The 18,244-nt window shown below is 45.6% G+C and overlaps 1 long non-coding RNA gene across 1 annotated transcript; it reads left to right on the top strand.

Annotated features, from left to right (window-relative positions):
* Nucleotides 1-11,016: 11,016 nt before the first annotated feature.
* LOC139023972 (uncharacterized) lies at nt 11,017-11,327 on the top strand. Its single transcript, XR_011475203.1, has 2 exons — nt 11,017-11,049; nt 11,236-11,327. It is a non-coding gene; the product is annotated as an uncharacterized lncRNA (long non-coding RNA).
* The last annotated feature ends 6,917 nt before the right edge of the window (nt 11,328-18,244 follow it).

Genomic DNA, 18,244 nt, shown 5'->3' with positions numbered 1-18,244 from the left:
TTATAGGCCCAAACAAAACACATACCTCAAGGTAACAAAGCAAAGAAAGAAAAAAAATTCAACACCCACAGGGCGACAGGCCAGTAACCAGTGAAAGTCCTTTAAATTTGTCTGACCCACCAAAAGTCGATCAGCTGAAAAAGCATATCCCTCTGAAACGATTAGGAAAAATTAAGGGGTAGCTAATCCCTTATTCAACCGAATACGAAAAAATGCATATACATTTTATGCCGATGGGACTACACACAAAGTTACATGAATGTCAAATATTTAGACAAACCCACAAATCATTCTAAGACATGCTTAGATTCCTACATTCCTACAAAAGAAAAAGGTAGCAAGTATCCTACCCCGTCACTGAGAAACCAAGAACTGGCTTTCATTTCCTGTGTTAAGACATTAGTTTTGGATTAGCTATCCACTGCTTAATAAGTCTACCTAGCATATACACAGAAACACCCTCATCCACAACCGTTAGCAGGAATGTCACAGACAGCACTAACCCTGCTCAGAGTCTAAACCTCAGCCGCCCTTGGAGTACTACAGATCCGCATCTCCGGGAGCAGCACAACTTTCAGTTACGACTCAAATAGTAGTTGTCAGACGGGACTGGCATCAGAATCCTGGTATATGTACAGGACCCACTGACGAAGCATCATTCAAACTCAAGGTAACATCACCACATCTGAATGGAGTGTCTTCGCAATTCAGAACTCTTGTAGCTTCCGGGGATATATCGCTCGTGGCCACTTTCTGCTGATGCACACTTCACTTAAGGGGACTTTCATACGGTTGTTCCGAACCCTTCACTCTCTCATCAGCCGGGACTTTCACCATTCCTCTTTGGAGTATCCTCCCAGAGGACTCAGGAAGGCCTGCTACCGCCTCGCGGACAGTCCTGGCGTCCACTCGCCGATCCAATTTGGCTGGACTTTGCAGACATCTCAGAGTTCACGTCACCAACTCGATAGAGATTCGTGACCCTCAGGTTCCTCCCACGAAGGTAAAGGCAGAAAGTTGACTGGCATAATCAGGTTCCTATGCACAGTTTTGATGCGTCCAGTGGTTAGGGAGTGTTGGATCACGCATATTGTGTTCAGTGGCTGTCTTTGCAACCACTATGTACACCACACTCTCCCAGCGATCAGCCAGTTTCTTTCTTGCCCCTCTCCCCCCTTTTTAGCAGTAGAACTCTATCTCCCTTCTGCACCGAGTGACCCTTAGACGTCGTTGTAGACCTCTGCTTGTTCTCTTTTGTTGCTTACTGGCATGCTGCTGGGCCATGTCATCGGCCTCTCTCAGATCCTCACCCAGAGACTGGACATACTTATCCAATCTTACTGTGCCCCATCCAACAGCACACTTTCAAACATGAACATCTACCGGCGCAACCTTAGCGGTGCGTCCGAACATCAAGAAGGAAGGGGGAAACCCAGTAGGTCTCATGAACCAGTTTGCAGTTCTAGGAGAATGTTCAATGTGTTCAAACATCTGAGGCCATTAGCCTTAGACCTAGCTGGCAGAGCTCTAACATCCCACCCAGTGTGCGATTCAGACGTTCTGCTTGACCGTTACCATGGGCATATAAGGTGTGGTGTGGGACTTTTCAACACAGATAACTGAAAGTAATTCTGGCAATTAAGTAAACTCTCAAAGTTATCACCCCTGTCAGAATGGATGCCCAATCAGCGAACATAAATGCAGAAGAAATTATTCCCAGAGAACACGAGCACCAGTCTTAGCAGACTGGTTTGTGACATGCGATACGCACAGGCCAGGCCTTTAGTAAAGTGATCGTCACTACTAACACATTCAATAGGATTGTTGTTTGAATCTTCGCGAGTCCAGAAATCAATACACACCAAGTTCTAAAGGTGCGTTTGCACAATGGAGACAAGTGGAGCTCTTGCTTCAGGCTCAGGTGCTTTACTCAACACACATCTCGTTACAGTGCGGCCACGGTATTCCTTGACATCCTTCTCCATAGATTCCCAACGAGTTAAAACCGCTGTCTCGTGAGCCACATGTGCGCTGCTGACCCTGATGGACCAGCATCATCATGAACGTCCCTTCAACACAAGGCCTGCTCAAAGAACACAGGTACCACATAACATAGATATATATATACATTTCTTACTCTACTGGGGTGTTTTGAGACACGATACAGATCCCTATACCGCGTTGGTGAGGTTTCCCCCACTGTTCTGTAGAGTATAAACTGTTTCTTTAGCTTTCAAAGACTCGCTCTCTTCCTAGATGGGCGCCGGCCTCTATCTACAAAGAACATTACTCTGCCTGATGATAATTTTCCAGTGACTGGTTATCATTACAAGCTCCTTTGTGTCTGTTAAGGACAGGTAAAGGGCTTTCGACCCATGGACATCAACTTCTCAAGGTGCTGCCACATGTGAAAAACGGCCCTCACTGTGGGCCCACCATCATCCCAATCGGCTGATGGGCGGAGGACAGCAGACACCTCTTCACAGGAAACCAACCCACTGACATCGTCTCCGCTTCTACTCAACTCACTCCCGAGCCATAGACGTTCCACAGCCAGCCTCGGGCTGCTCACAGAGAGACGGAACATGTCTGTGTACATCATCCAGTCGAAGGACCTCTGGCTTCCTCAAGCGGACATCATATGAAATTCTGTCAGTTCGGGTGCAGAACTTGGAGCGGACAAATTTGGCTCTCTCGCTAAAGCATCAGCAACGACATTCTTTGGGCCCACTGGTCATGTACTGGATATCCAAAAATCACAAGGTGCCAGCTTTGCAACCCATCTCTGCTCAATGCCATCAAGTACTCGGGCTATGTAAGAATATATTGGAGTGGATTGTTGTCGCTGTCCACACCGTAAACTTATGCCTCGCAGCCTAATTGGCTGAAACTTATCAATGAATGGGCCCCGTATTTCATGGCTAGAAATTCCAGCCGGTGAGGCAGGATACTTGGATTGTGCATGATTAAGAGAATTTACTGCAAAAAGCTTTGGCCCTGGTATGGCCTTCCCATCTTGCACTTGGATAGTAACAGCTCCCAAACCACTAGAGATGCATCAACAGAAAGCAAAAATGGCTTAGAAAAAATTTTCTTGGATTTGAGCCAGCAGTGGCCTTGGTCAACTAGTGCTGCGCTGTTTCAAAGCTTCAAAAGCGAGTTGACATTCGACAGTCCAGCTGCAGCAGTGAGCCTGCGAGAGGACCAGGCCTCTTTCTGCCTTGCCTCTCCTAGGCTTCTTCTGACCTGTAGTAGCTGAAACAATGGCCTAGCAAACCATGGAACAATTCTCAATGTAGGTGTTGATATATACTACCATACCAAGGGAAGAACGGATTGCTAGGAGACGGAGTGGACACCATCAGCTTCCATCATCTCACTCTCAGTCCACATTTCAAATGGTTTGAACCTTTAGCAGGATCAGTGGCTACGCCCTCCTGAAGAAATGATGTGGCCAAAAAACTTAACAGACCTCCTCAAAACTTGCCTTAGACGGGAGCAGTTTAAAGATTGTGGCTCCTGGCAACCGCTCGAAAACCATCTCAAGGCTCTGCAGACTCTCTTCCTCCGTCTTTAGCAAAAAACCATCAGATCATCCAAATTAGCAAAGGAGACTTAGAAGTTTTGGTCCCCAAATGATTGGTCAAGCATCATTACTCAAAAAGTAGCTGGGCTGTTGCAAAGGCCCTGAGCAAACGATTGTACTCGTGCAGACCCTAAAGGAGAGGAAAAGGCAGTTGGTATTTCTTATCCTCTCATGCAGTGGCACATTGTAGTCCCAGATGTCAAGTCCATTGTAGCCTGAAGGAAGGCATTAACCTCCCAGGCCGCCAGTACATCAGCCTATGATGATGGCAGGGGATGATGCATCCTTCACTGTGCGAGCGTTTTAACCACCTAAAGTCAGCTTACCATTAGACGGCAAGTCCCCATATCTTTTCATTACCGAGCACCAATGGTGAGGCATTAGCTCGCTGCTGGTATTTTCTGACGATTTTCCTTTCCTCACATATCATCCAGTGTTTCCCTGAGTTTTGTAAGTCAGTGGAGAAAGCCTTACGATCAGGTTAATCGAAATTGGCGGTCATCCAGTCAGCCGTATAGCGATTGCAGAACTCTTTTGCCTCTCCACAATCCAGGCTATTGATTAGAGAACACCGTGTCATACTTCTCCAATTAAACCGACAAGTTTGGTCTTCAGAACTGTGAAACTGGACACTCCTTCAACAGACAGGCCTTGAAGTTCCAAGATTTGTGCTCAGTGTACTGTTGTCATTAACTACACTTGCCAGCTCTGACACCTCTTCAGCTGTAGAGACTGCCATTGTGAGCTGTTGCGACATCCTTCTCGTACCTTTAGTCCACATTCGTCTTGTTAAGCAGCTTGCTGCTTGCATCATCAAAAAAATCCTTCCAATGCAATACCAAGGGTTACACATCTGCCCTACTTTTAAGCATTTCGTTAGGGTAACTGGCGAAGTTGTTGGATTACAATTCATTTCACAGGGAGCCATCACATTCACCCCCACCAGTAGCGCATAACTACTCAGATCCCTACAGTATGTGATCTGATTCACACAACGAGACGTGACTAGGCTCTCAACAACAGTTACTTTCCCACAAGACGAAGTTTTCTTTGAGGTATATGCGCCCCATTATCTCTATAGTCTTCACTCATGGTTTGGAGCGTTACTTGCCCTCTTTCAAACTGTTAATGGTGCCCACTTTATCTAGGGATGGAGTCTACCCTCCATCTTCTCCATATTATTTGCAATAGGGAGACGCGTAATCAGGTAACATGCTGTCCTCCACTTAAAATAGCCAGAAGGACTCCTTCTAGCCTACAGTCCACCCACCGTCCAGTGAGTAGCCTGTCATTTGTTCCATGAACTGGATTTTCCCTATCAGAGGTTACATGTCCTAACACGCTTAGTGGCCAACAATGAGTTCATCAACCCGTGCGCGCATCTACAACCTAGACAAGCTGAGAACTACATAACTGAACAGCCATAAAGCGTAGTTTCGGAAGCTCTCACACATGCCCACTGGCTAGTTATGCGTCCCACTCAACAAACCCCACCCAGTATGATTCTGAAGGAGCTAAGATTTAAAGTTCTCCCTTACCACTCCTGCCTCCCTCAACCGAGGTACGAGATATCTTGCGCCCAGGCAGTAGTAAGCCAGGACCCACTACAGTCTAAACATCCCTGCAGTCTTTCCAACTTTTATCCTGTACTAGCACGGTGGTGGTAAAAAAACTGCTCATTCTGAGATTTTTTCTGGAAAAATTTACTGTGTTGTTTCTTGGAGGTACTGGGACTGCACAAAAATTAGACTAAGAAAATAAACATATGGGATAATCATTTCATCATCTGCAGTGGAGGGCGACAAAATCTTGCCTGCCCCACATTGCCCTCCTCAGAATGGAGGCCTTTTCTTTCCAGACCTGCCAGTCTGTCCCACATCCAGGCTCCTTTCGCTTCCCGAGTTCTCACTACAGTCAAAGCTCATGTGGGCCAGGAACAGACAAGCCACTTGAAACACAGGCTGCGTGCATCTGATACAGTGCGCTCTTGGTCAGTGATTTTAGTGCTGTCACACAGACAGCGCACTCACGCTCCCGTTTGGCGACACTGTTTACGGGGCCTCTCTGTTTCACAGACTGAGTATTGTCTGACAAGAGCCTTCTCTAGCATACTCAAAACTTTCTTCTAATGTCTCCACCCTTCAGATTACAGGATTTGGGCCTGTTCGGTTCACCGGCCACATCGAGAAAAAGATGACACAATTAGTCTGCTCTCAGGGATCCATTCCTCCTGGGGGAGTACGGAAGACAGCAGCCCCCTGCTGGAAAAGTTGTATTCTACATGCTTTACGGGCTCACACCTTAACAGTTCATACCACAACAATCCCTCGATAAACCTCACTGGCTGTTCCAGTCCACGGAAGGGCGGCTCCTGCCATTTGAACACTTGGCCAACTCATATTATCAGGACAGTTGCGTAACAAGACCATGCAACTGCCCAACTCTGAGCGCTTGATGAGGGGGTCACAAGTTCTACTCCTCACCTATTCATAGATAACCTCGTGTGCAGCACTTCATCATGTCCCAGCTCTGATCTCAAGACCTATACATACAGTGAATACTCAACTTAGGTGGGAACCTCTGATGTAGCATATGTTTCATTTGAATAGAAAATTCAGCTAATGGCATACCTGGAGTAGACAGTTGATCCCCAAGAGAGTGTTGCTTGAAGAACCCACTGCACTGCCATTAACATCGTGTGACAACAGGTTGTTACGCATCCAGACTGGGTGTATCACATTCCGTGACTCTCCCCGAATGAGCCCTAGGACCATTCACCTCTCCATGCCCAACATTCTCTCCGAAATCACCAATGTGTACCCTTCTTGTGCTATCTAGAATAAGAACCTCCCATTAGCTCCTCCCACCTTACAGGCATTACAGTGAAGAGTACTCGATCTTGAGCCATCAACCCCCTGCAGAAAGGTTGAGACACTAACCTCCTAGTCACAACCAGATCAGCATTTGGAACGGCTATCATACAATAGTTGATCCGCACTCATTGTTCAGGCAGGGAAGCTGCATAGACATTGGTCAGGGAAGATGAAGCACGGAGAGCAGACTTGAAGCCCCAGGGCTGCCAGTAAACTTCGGCGCCATGACTAGATTTCCTATCTCTTGGAACCAATCTGCCTTTATAAGGGCTCCACTAAGCTGACTCGCGTGTCCATATTACTGAGGGACTGGGACGATGGTACTTGGTTACAAGCAGACAGAGGTGGGGAATACTCCCCTGAGGTCAGGTCCTGGCAGTAAATAGCAGTCCTAACTTCCTGCCCAGTGCTTTTGTAAACTCAGGGACTAGCAAACACTCTACTCCCAGGTAGCTGACTGTGTAACAAATTGGGTTCGCTAAAAACTCTTGTGAGCACCCCATACGCCTTCTACCCACATCTAATCCAAGCTAAGACCAAAAATCCCAGGCATTAACTCCAATCTTATGTATTGAGAGTTTCCCATAGGCTCAATAAGAGAACTAAGCTTACAATGTAATTTACTGCATACAGAATACACCAACCAAATGCAATAAAAATCAAATTCCCTTCAAAACATACAAATAAACACCAATACAATTATCTTAGTGAATATGCTTACATTCACCTTCACTATTACAGGTATACATTCACTTATAGCAAACCATCAACAAGTGCGCATGCGCGGATCGCGTGATCTCCTCCAACATGCACAGCTTCGGTGGTTCAGCTTGAGCTAACCAGTCGGCAGGTCGCGGCACCACGTTTGTAGCGTGGTTCATTTCTGCGTTGTGTTAATGTTTACATGTAGGACGCTGCCACAACTGATGGTCTGCTCGTTGAAATCTTTTTTTATTTGCCCTTGCACACTGAAGAACAAACCCACCACACGTCATAGGCTGCCTTGGGTGGCAGCACAGCTCCCTCCGGCAACCTCTCGCCTTAGCCGAAGAGGCGTCAGGCAAAAGAGCGCCAAAAGGAAATTAGACAGGTGCTGCGTGTGCACAGCAACTCGCTGCACGAATGCAGGCATATACAAGTAAAACTATTACAGAAATAATTCTGGGACAAAAATAAAAAGACATAACCTGTACGACGAAGTAGGAACAATGCACGACACGTTACCTTGGCTGCAGTACAGCTTTCTTCCGGCACCTGGCGCCGAGCACATGGACACTCACTCAACCACTGTTGCCACAGGTACTGCGAACAGTTACAACAAGATACCCCAGTTCATGTGAGCTTCTAGTCCGACAAACTTGATTATATCAATAGATATACTTACATGTCTCCACCAACTTATAACAACGTATGTTGTCAAAACAGTACATTGTATAACCTCTATGGACTGGTTTTATATTAAAATCATGTCTATACGGAGGACCCAAGGACAACATACCTGCTAGCCGAGGTCAGGCCAAAAAAGAGACACGATAAAAGTGGTATGAGGAATACAGATAACCCGCGATGGGCCAAAGCCAAAATAGTACAAAACCTTTTACAATCACTTGTACTGTACAATAATTGTTCATGAAAAGTGTTCTGTCACCAAAATTATATAACTATAGCATAATTGCAGCTTAATTAATTAAAAAATAACACTGAATTATATCCAATGTACTTATTATATCAAATTATTAACATCCCCTCTTGACCTGGCCTATTTGAATTGGTCATTGTGTGCAATTTGGTGCGTAATCTAGGGGAACAACATCACACTGCTACATGTGCTCCAGAAAAATGTTCACACATTTTTATTGTGAATCGAATGATGTGTTGGTTGTTAGGAAGAGGCGTCATGGGGGCAGGAAGCCAGCTCTGCCCATCAGTACTTATAGGTCATGTCAAACACAGACCTCATATTCTTCTGTTTCCTCACAGCCAGTAAGGTCTCCTACCAAACCTCTCTCTCTTCACTCTGGAAATACACTTGATAATATCTTATACCTCACCATTCTACTTTTTATTGGTGATTTGTTATGTGGAACGAACGCTTGCATGTAAATGTCATTGTAAAACATACATCTGGAATGTGGTTTCATGTCTTCTTGTTTTGTTTTACATTGCTGATTGCATTAAAAAAAAWATATATATATATGTCTTTTTTTAATGTTTAGTTGAATTATGTAGAAGAGACCAGGATATGTTGTTACCCTGTGTCCCAATACTCAGTGTTATGGTCCTGAGAATAGAGACCAGGATATGTTGTTACCCTGTGTCCCAATAACCAAACAAGCATATCCTGGTCTCTATTCTCAGGACCAGGAAACAACATTGAGTGTTGGGACACAGACCAACAACATAATCCTGGTCTCTATTCTCAGGACCAGGACTAAACATTGAGTATTGGGACCCAGACCAACAACATATCCTGGTCTCTATTCTCAGGCCCAGGACTACAACATTGAGTATTGGGACCAGACCAACAACATATCCTGGTTCTATTCTCAGGACCAGGACTATAACACTGAGTATTGGGACATAGGGCCACAACATATCCTGGTTCCTATTCTCAGGACCAGGACTACAACATTGAGTATTGGACACAGGCAACAACATATCCTGGTCTCTATTCTCAGGACCAGGACTACACATTGAGTATTGGGACCAGGCCAACAACATATCCTGGTCTCTATTCTCAGGACCAGGACTATACATTGAGTATTGGACCCACGGCCAACAACATATCCTGGTCTCTATTCTCAGGACCAGGACTACAACATTGAGTGTTGGGACACAGGCCAACAACATATATCTGGTCTCTATTCTCAGGACCATGACTACAACACTGAGTATCAGGACACAGGGCAACAACATATCCTGGTCTCTATTCTCAGGACCAGGACAATAACATTGAGTATTGGGACACACGGGTAACAACATATCTGGTCTTTATTCTCAGGACCAGGACTACAACATTGAGTGTTGGGACACAGGGCAACAACTATCCTGGTCTCTATTCTCAGGAACAGGACTACAACATTGAGTATTGGGACACAGGTAACAACATATCCTGGTCTCTATTCTCAGGACCAGGACTACAACATTGAGTATTGGGACCCAGGGCAACAACATATCCTGGTCTCTATTCTCAGGACCAGGACTACAACATTGAGTGTTGGGACACAGGCAACAACATATCCTGGTCTCTATTCTCAGGACCAGGACTACACCATTGAGTGTTGGGACACAGGGCAACAACATATCCTGGTCTCTATTCTCAGGACCAGGACAATAACACTGAGTATTGGGACACAGGGTAACAACATATCCTGGTCTCTATTCTCAGGACCATAACACTGAGTATTGGGACACAGGGTAACAACATATCCTGGTCTCTATTCTCAGGACCATAACACTGAGTATTGGGACACAGGGTAACAACATATCCTGGTCTCTATTCTCAGGACCATAACACTGAGTATTGGGACACAGGGCAACAACATATCCTGGTCTCTATTCTCAGGACAGGACAATAACATTGAGTATTGGGACACAGGGTAACAACATATCCTGGTCTCTATTCTCAGGACCATAACACTGAGTATTGGGACACAGGGTAACAACATATCCTGGTCTCTTCTACATAATTCAACTAAACATTAAAAAAAGACATATATATATATATTTTTTTAATGCAATCAGCAATGTAAAACAAAACAAGAAGACATGAACCACATTCCAGATGTATGTTTTACAATGACATTTACATGCAAGCGTTCGTTCCACATAACAAATCACAATAAAAAGTAGAATGGTGAGGTATAAGATATTATCAAGTGTATTTCCAGAGTGAAGAGAGAGAGGTTTGGTAGGAGACCTTACTGGCTGTGAGGAAACAGAAGAATATGAGGTCTGTGTTTGACATGACCTATAAGTACTGATGGGCAGAGCTGGCTTCCTGCCCCATGACGCCTCTCCTAACAACCAACACATCATTCGATTCACAATAAAATGTGTGAACATTTTTCTGGAGCACATGTAGCAGTGTGATGTTGTTCCCCTAGATTACGCACCAAATTGCACACAATGACCAATTCAAATAGGCCAGGTCAAGAGGGATGTTAATAATTTGATAATAATAATAATAATAATTCAGTGTATTTTTTTATTTAATTACAGCTGCATAGCTAATGTTTTTATTTGGTGTACAAACACTTTTTCATACCAATATTGTACATACAAGTGATTGTAAAAGTTTTGTATATTTTGGTTTGGCCCATCGCGGGTTATCTGTATTCCATACCACTTTATCGTTCTCTTTTGCCTGACCCTCGGCTAGCAAGGTATGTTGTCCTTGGCTCCGAAACTGTTTAATATAAAACCGTCATAAGGTTATACAATGTACTGTTTTGCAACCATACGTTGTTATAGTGTGGACAGTGTAGGAATTTATGTTAACAAGTTTCACAGAGCTCACTGACTGGGTATCTGTTGTAACTTCTGAGTACTTGTGACAGTGGTTGAGTGAGTGTCCATGTGCTCGCGCAGGTGCCGGAGAGCTGTGACTGCACCAAGGGTAACGTGTGTGTTGTCTCTTCGTGTCAGGTATGTCTTTTATTTTGTCAGAATTATGTTCTGTATAGTTTTACTTGTATATGCTGTTGTGCAGCGAGTGTGTGCACGCAGCACCTGTTAATTCTTTTGGCGCTCTTTGCCTGACCCTCGGCTAGCAAGGTGCCGGAGAGCTGTGACTGCACCAAGGGTAACGTGTGTGTTGTCTCTTCGTGTGCAGGGCAAATAAAAAGATTTCAACGAGCAGACCATCAGTTGTGGAGCGTCCTAATTAAAAATACACAACGCAGAATGAACCACGCTACAAACTGGTGCCGCGACCTGCCGACTGGTTAGCTCAAGCTGACCACCGGAGCTGTGCATGTGGAGGAGATGCGCGATCCGCGCATGCGCACTTGTTGATGGTTTGCTATAAGTGAATGTATACTGTAAATAGTGAAGGTGAATGTAGCATATTCACTAGATAATTGTATTGGTGTTTATTTGTATGTTTTGAGGGAATTTGTTTATTGCATTTTTTTTGTATTTGTATGCAGTAAATTACATTGTAGCTTAGTTCTCTATTGAGCCATGGAAGACTCTCAAGTCCATAAGATGAGTTATGCTGGGGATTTTGGTGTGGTTAGTGTGGGTAGAGGAGGGGTGTCCATGCATTTACACAATTTGTACAGTCAGCTCCTGGGAGTAGAGTGTTTGCTAGTCCTGAGTTTACAAGCACTGGGAGGGGTAGGCTGTTTACTCCACCTGACCAGGGTATCCCACCTCTGTCTCTTGATGTACCATCGTCCCCAGTCCTCAGTAATAATGGGACACCGAGTCAGCTTGTGACCTTATAAAGCAGATTGGTTCAGAGATAGGAGAATCTATCAGGGCGAGTTTACTGCAGCCTGGGGCTTCAAGTCTTTCTCCTGCCCATTCCCCTGACCAATCCCAGCAGTTTCCCCTGCCTGAACAATGTGGGTCAACTTTTATTGATGCGTCCAAGCTGAATCTGGTTGTGAAGTCAGAGGTTAGTGCTCCACCTTTCTTCAGGGGTGATGGCTCAGATGAGTACTCTGTCCTGGAGTGGGAGGAGCTAATGGGAGTACCTAGAGAAGAGGGGTTACACTGGGTCTGAGAATGTTGGGGAGGTGATGTCTAGGCTCATGGGGAGGGCACGGAATGTGACCAAAGTCTGGATGCGTAACAACCCTGTTGTCACAGATGTTAAGGCAGTGTTCAGTGTTCTCAAGCAACACTTTGGGGATACTGTCTACTCAGGTATGCCATTAGCTGATTTCTATTCAATGAAACCATATGCTAATGAGGGCCACTAGATTTCTGGATTAGGCTTAACAAAGCTGCAGATGCAGCTGAACAGTATCTTGTAGGTGAGGGTAGAACTTTGCCCAATCAGCGCTCAGAGTTGGCAGTCATGTTTGACGCAACTGTCCTGATAAAGAGTTGGCCCAAGTGTTCAAATGCAAACCCCTTCGTGACTGGACAGCCAGTGAGGTACAGGATCGTTTGGATGAACTGTTAAGGGAGCGTAAAGCATGTAGAATACAACTTTCACAGCAGGGGCTGCTGTCTTCGACTCCCCCAGGAGGAAGTGGATCCTGAGAGCAGACCTAATGTGTCATCTTTTTCTCGATGTGGCCGTGAACCAGAACAGGCCCAATCTGTATCTGAGGGTGGGACATTAGAGAAGTTTTGAGTATGCTAGAGAAGGCTCTTGTCAGCAATACTCAGTCTGTGAACAGAGGGCCCCGTAAACAGTTCCCAAACGTGAGCGTGAGTGCGCTGTCTGTGGAAGCACTAATCACTGGACCAAAGCTCACTGTCAGATGCACCAGCTGTGTTTCAAGTGCTTCTTTTCCTGCCACATGAGCTTTGACTGTAGTGAGACTGGAAGCGAAAGAGCCCTGATGTGGACAGACTGGCAGGTCTGGAAAACTAGAAAGCCTCCATTCTGAGGAGGGCAATGTGGGGCAGGCAAATTTTTCCTCCACTGATGATGATGATATCCAATCTGTTTATTCTTATTTTTGTGAGTCAGTACCCAAGAACAACACGTAATTTTTCAGAACACAATGAGAATTTCTCAGAATGACAGTTTGTTTTACACCACCGTGCTAGTACAGGATAAAAGTTGAGCTGAAGGGGATGTTAGATAGTGGGTCCATGGCTACTACTCTGCGCGCAGATATTGTACCTCGGTTGGGGGGCAGGAGTGGTAGAGGAGAACTTTCTAGCTCCTTCAGACATCATACTGGTGGGTTGTGGTGGGACGCAAACTAGCCCAGTGGGCATGTGTGACTTGAAACTACAGCTTTATGGCTTCAGTTATGTAGTCCCAGTGCTTATTGTAGATGGCAGGTTGATGAACTCATTGTTGGCACTAACGTGTTGAAGTCTCTGATTAGACAGTTCAAATCAAATGACAGCTACTGGCGGTGGTGGGTACGCCAGGTCCTTCTGGCCAGTGTGAGGACAGCCAGTTCCTGCGTCTCCTATCAAATCTGGAGAGATGGGAGAGGAGACTCCATCCCAGATAAAGTGGGCACCATTAAGTTGAAGAGGGCAGTAACGCTCCAACACATGAGTGAGCATCTGTGTGGGGCCGCTTACCTCCAAAGACAAAACTCTCTGTGGGCAGTACTGTTTTGTCGAGCCTAGCACGTCTCGTTGTGTGAATCGACACATACTAGTAGGAGAAGTAGTTACGCCTCTGTGGGGGATGGATGGCTCCCTGTGAAGATTGTGAATCCAACAACTTCGCCAGTTACCCTGAGACGAAATGCTAAAGTGGCAGATGTGTACCCTTGTATTGCATTGGAGGATTTGATGATGTCAAGCAGCAAGCTGCTTACCAGAACGTGGCAAAAGTACAATGTGACAGCTCACATGGCAGTCTTACAGCTAAGAGTTCAGTTGGTGGCAGTGTAGTTAATGACAACAGTACACTGAGCAATCTTGGACTTCAAGGCCTGTCTGTTGAGGAGTGTCCAGTTTCACAGTTTCTGGAAGACAAACTTGTCGTTTAATTGAGAAGTATGACACGGTGTTCTTAGAGCATAGCCTGGATTGTGGAGAGGCAAAAGATTCTGCCATCGCATACGGCTGACTGATGACCGCCATTTCGATTACCTTATCGTAGCTTTCTCCAGCTGATTACCAAAAACTCAGGGAAACACTGGATGATATGGAGGAAAAGGAAATCGTCAGAAAATCCAGCAGCGAGTATGCCTCACCATTGGTGCTGGTATGGAAAAAAATGGGGACTTGCGTCTATGTACTGACTTTAGGGTGTTAAACGCTCGCCAAGTGAAGGATGCTCATCCCCTGCCTCATCAGCTGATGTACTGCGGCGCTGGGAAGGTAATGCCTTCTCAGCACAATGGACTTGACTCTGGGTACTACAATGTGCCACGCATGAAGAGGATAAGAAATACACTGCCTTTTCCTCTCCTTTAGGTCTGCACGAGACAATCGTTTGCCTCAGGCCTTTGCAACAGCCAGCTACTTTATGAGAATGATGCCTGACCATACTTTGGGGACCAAAACTTTCTAAGTCTCCTTTGCTATTTGGATGATCTGATGGTTTTTTCTAAGACGGAGGAAGAGAGTCTGCAGAGACTTGAGATGGTTTTCCAGCGTTGCAGAGCACAATCTTAAACTGTTCCCTCGTCTAAGTGCAGTTTTTGAGGAGGTCTGTTAAGTTTTTGGCCACATCATTTCTCAGGAGGGCGTAGCCACTGATCCTGCTAAGGTGCAACCATTTTGAAATGTGACTGAGAGTGAGATGATGGAAGCTGATGGTGTCACTGTCTCGCTCCTAGCAAAATCCGTTCTTTCCTTGGTATGGTAGTATACTATCAACACTACATTGAGAATTGTTCCATGGTTGCTAGGCCATTGTTTCAGCTGACTACAGGTCAGAAGAAGCCTAGGAGAGGCAAGGGAGAAAGCCTGGTCCCTCTCGCAGGCTCACTGCTGCAGACTGGACTGTCGAATGTCAACTCGCTTTTGAAGCTTTGAAAGCAGCACTAGTTGACCAGCACCTGCTGGCTCATCCAGATTTTTCTCAGCCATTTTTGCTTTCTGTTGATGCATCTACTAGTGGTTTGGGAGCTGTACTATCCCAAGTGCAAGATGGGAAGGCCATAGCCAGGCCAATAGCTTTTGCTAGTAAATCTCTAATCATGCACAAATCAAGTATCTGCTCCCGGCTGGAATTTCTAGCCATAATATGGCCATTCATGATAAGTTCAGCCATTGGCTGCAGAGTGGCATAAGTTTACGGTGGGACCGACAACATCCACTCAAATATATTCTTACAAAGCCGAGAATTGATGCATGTGAGCAGAGATGGGTTGCAAAGCTGGGCACCCTTTGATTTTGATATCGCAGTACATACCAGGGCCCAAGAATGTCGTGCTGATGCTTTGAGCAGAGAGCCATTTGTCAGCTCCAAAGTCTGCAACCGACTGACAAGAATTCGCATATGATGTCCTGCTGGAGGAAAGCCAGAGGTCTTCTCGACTGGATCGCATGTACAACGACAATGTTCCGTCTCTCCCTGTGAGCAGCCCGAGGCTGGTGTCGGAACGTCTATGGGCTCCTGGGAGCTGAGTTGAGTAGAGCTCGGGAGACGCAATGTCAGTGGGTGGGTCTTCCTGTGAAGAAGGTGTCTGCTTGCAGTCCTCCAGGCCCATCGCCGATGGGGATGATTAGGTGCACAAGTAGGGCCGTTTCACACTGATGCAGCATCTTGAGAAGTTTGATGTCCATGGGTCAGAGCCCTTTACCTGTCCTTCACACAAAGGAGCTGTAATGATAACCACTCACTAGGAATCTATCAATCAGCAGATAGTTTTTGTAGATAGAGGGCCGCGCCCATCCTAGGAAGAGAGCAAGAGTCTTTGCAGCTAAAGAAACAGTTTATACTTAGACAGTGGAAGGAAACTCCAACCACGCGGTTAGGGTTCTGTATCGTAGTCTCAAACACCCAGTGAGTAAGAAGAAAATATCCAGTACTATAGTTGTACCTGTGTCCTTGAGAGGACTAAATGTAGAAAGTTAAGAGAGATCGATAGTATCATCGATTGGCTTGCGGTCATCAGGGTCAGCAGCGCACATTGATGGCTCACGAAGACAGCGGTTTAACTGGGAATGCATATGGGAAGGATGTCAAGGAATAGTGGCCACTGTAAGAGCTGTGGTGTTGAGTAAAGCACCTGAGCCTCAAGCAGAGTCCTACTTGTCTCCATTAGTGACAACGGCACCTATTAGAAATTGTGTGTATTGAATTTCTAGGACTGACCGAAGATTCAAAAACAAGATCTATTATGGTGTTAGTACGTGAACTCGAATCACTTTACATAAGCTGGCTGTGGCGTATCCCATGTCCAAACCAGTCTGCTAAGACTGCTTGTCGTGTTCTCTGAATAATTTCTTCTGACATTTATGGGTTCGCTGATTGCATCCATTCTGACCAGAGGTGCTACTTTGAGAGTTTTGACTTATTGCAGAATTACTTCAGATCATATCTGGTGTTAAAGTCCCAACACCACCTTATCCATCCCAATGGGTACGCTCAAGCAGAACGTTGAAATCCGCACACTGGGTGGGATGACTTAGTAGGCTTGTCCAGGCTAGGTCCTAGACGGCTAAAATGCCTCATAGAGTGAACACATTGACATTCTCCTAGAAATGGCACTGTTCATGAACTACTTGAGGTTTCACCACTTCTTCTTGGATATGTTCGACGCGCGCCTATGCTGGTTGCCGGTAAGATGCTCATAGTTTTTGAAAGTGTAGCTGTTTGGATGGGGACACAGTAAGATCTCGGAAAGATTCGTCCAGTCTTCTGGTGAGGATCTGAGAGAGCCAACATTGCCAGCAGCAATGCCACGTAAGCAACAAAGAGACAAGCCGAGGTCTACAACAGACGGTTAAGGGTCACTCGGATGCAGAAGGGAATAGAGTTCTCACTTGCCACAAAAAAGGGGGAGAGGCAGGCAAGAAGAAACTGGACTGATCGTGGAGAGTGATGGTGTACATACGTGGTATGCAAAGGAACAGCTCACTGAACACATTATCGTATCCAACACCCTACCACTGGCCGCATCAAAACTGTGCAGTACGGAACCTGATATTGCAGTCAACTTCTGCCCTTACCTTCGTGGGAGGAACCTGAAGGTCACGAATCTCATACTGAAGTGGTGAACGTGATCTTCTATGATGATGTTGCAAGTCCAGCAAATGGATGGGAAGTGACGCCACAGGGATGTCTACTGGGATAGCAGGCCTTCCTGAGTCTTCTGGAGGAACTCCAAGAGGATGGTGCAAGTCCGCGGCTCGATGAAGTCGGAGGTGGACACACCGTATGAAGTTTCCCTTAAGTGATGTAGTGACCAGCGAAAGATGGACCAGACAGAGAGAGATCCCGAAAGCCGTACAAGATTCTGATTGGAAACTCATTCAGTGTGGATGATCGTTACCTGGTTTGAAGATGCTTGTCCAGTGTGTCTGTGACAATCTACCAGGATTCTGATTCAGTCGCTACTGACACACTTAAGTGTTGATCGGAACTGAAAGTGTGCTGGCTCCGGAGTATGGATCAATGTAGATACTCCCATCCTGAGGTTAGACTCTCTGAGCAGGTTAGCTGCTGTCTGTGCAATTCCGCTAGGTGTTGTGGAGTCAGGGGTGTTCGGACTAGACAGGTAGAACTTATTAAGCCAGTGGATAGATAATCCAAACTAATGTCTACACAGGAAATGAAACAGTTCTTGGGTTTCTCAAGTGACAGGTAGGATATTGCCTACCTTTTCTTTTGTAGGAATGTAGGAATCTAAGCCACTGTCTTAGAATGATTTGTGGGTATTGTCTCATCATTATTTGACAAATTCATGTCAACTTTGGTGTGGTCCACCGCGCATAAAAAATGTATATGGCTTTTTCGTTATAACGGCTTGAATAAGGGGATTAAGCTACCCACTTATTTATACTAATCACTCCGCGGGATAGCTTAGTTCAGCTGACTCGACCCATTTGTGGGTCTGAATTAAGGCGACTTACACTGGGTTACCTACTGTCGCCCTGTGGGTGATGAATTTTTTTCTTTCTTGCTTTGTTACCTTTTAGTAATGTGTTTTGTTTTGGAGCCTATAATCTAGTGTAAAAC

Source organism: Salvelinus sp. IW2-2015, unplaced genomic scaffold (assembly GCF_002910315.2).
Source record: "Salvelinus sp. IW2-2015 unplaced genomic scaffold, ASM291031v2 Un_scaffold640, whole genome shotgun sequence".
Lineage (NCBI taxonomy): Eukaryota > Metazoa > Chordata > Actinopteri > Salmoniformes > Salmonidae > Salvelinus > Salvelinus sp. IW2-2015.
Note: the sequence above shows the minus strand (reverse complement) of the source record. Positions and strands in the feature narration are given on the sequence as shown.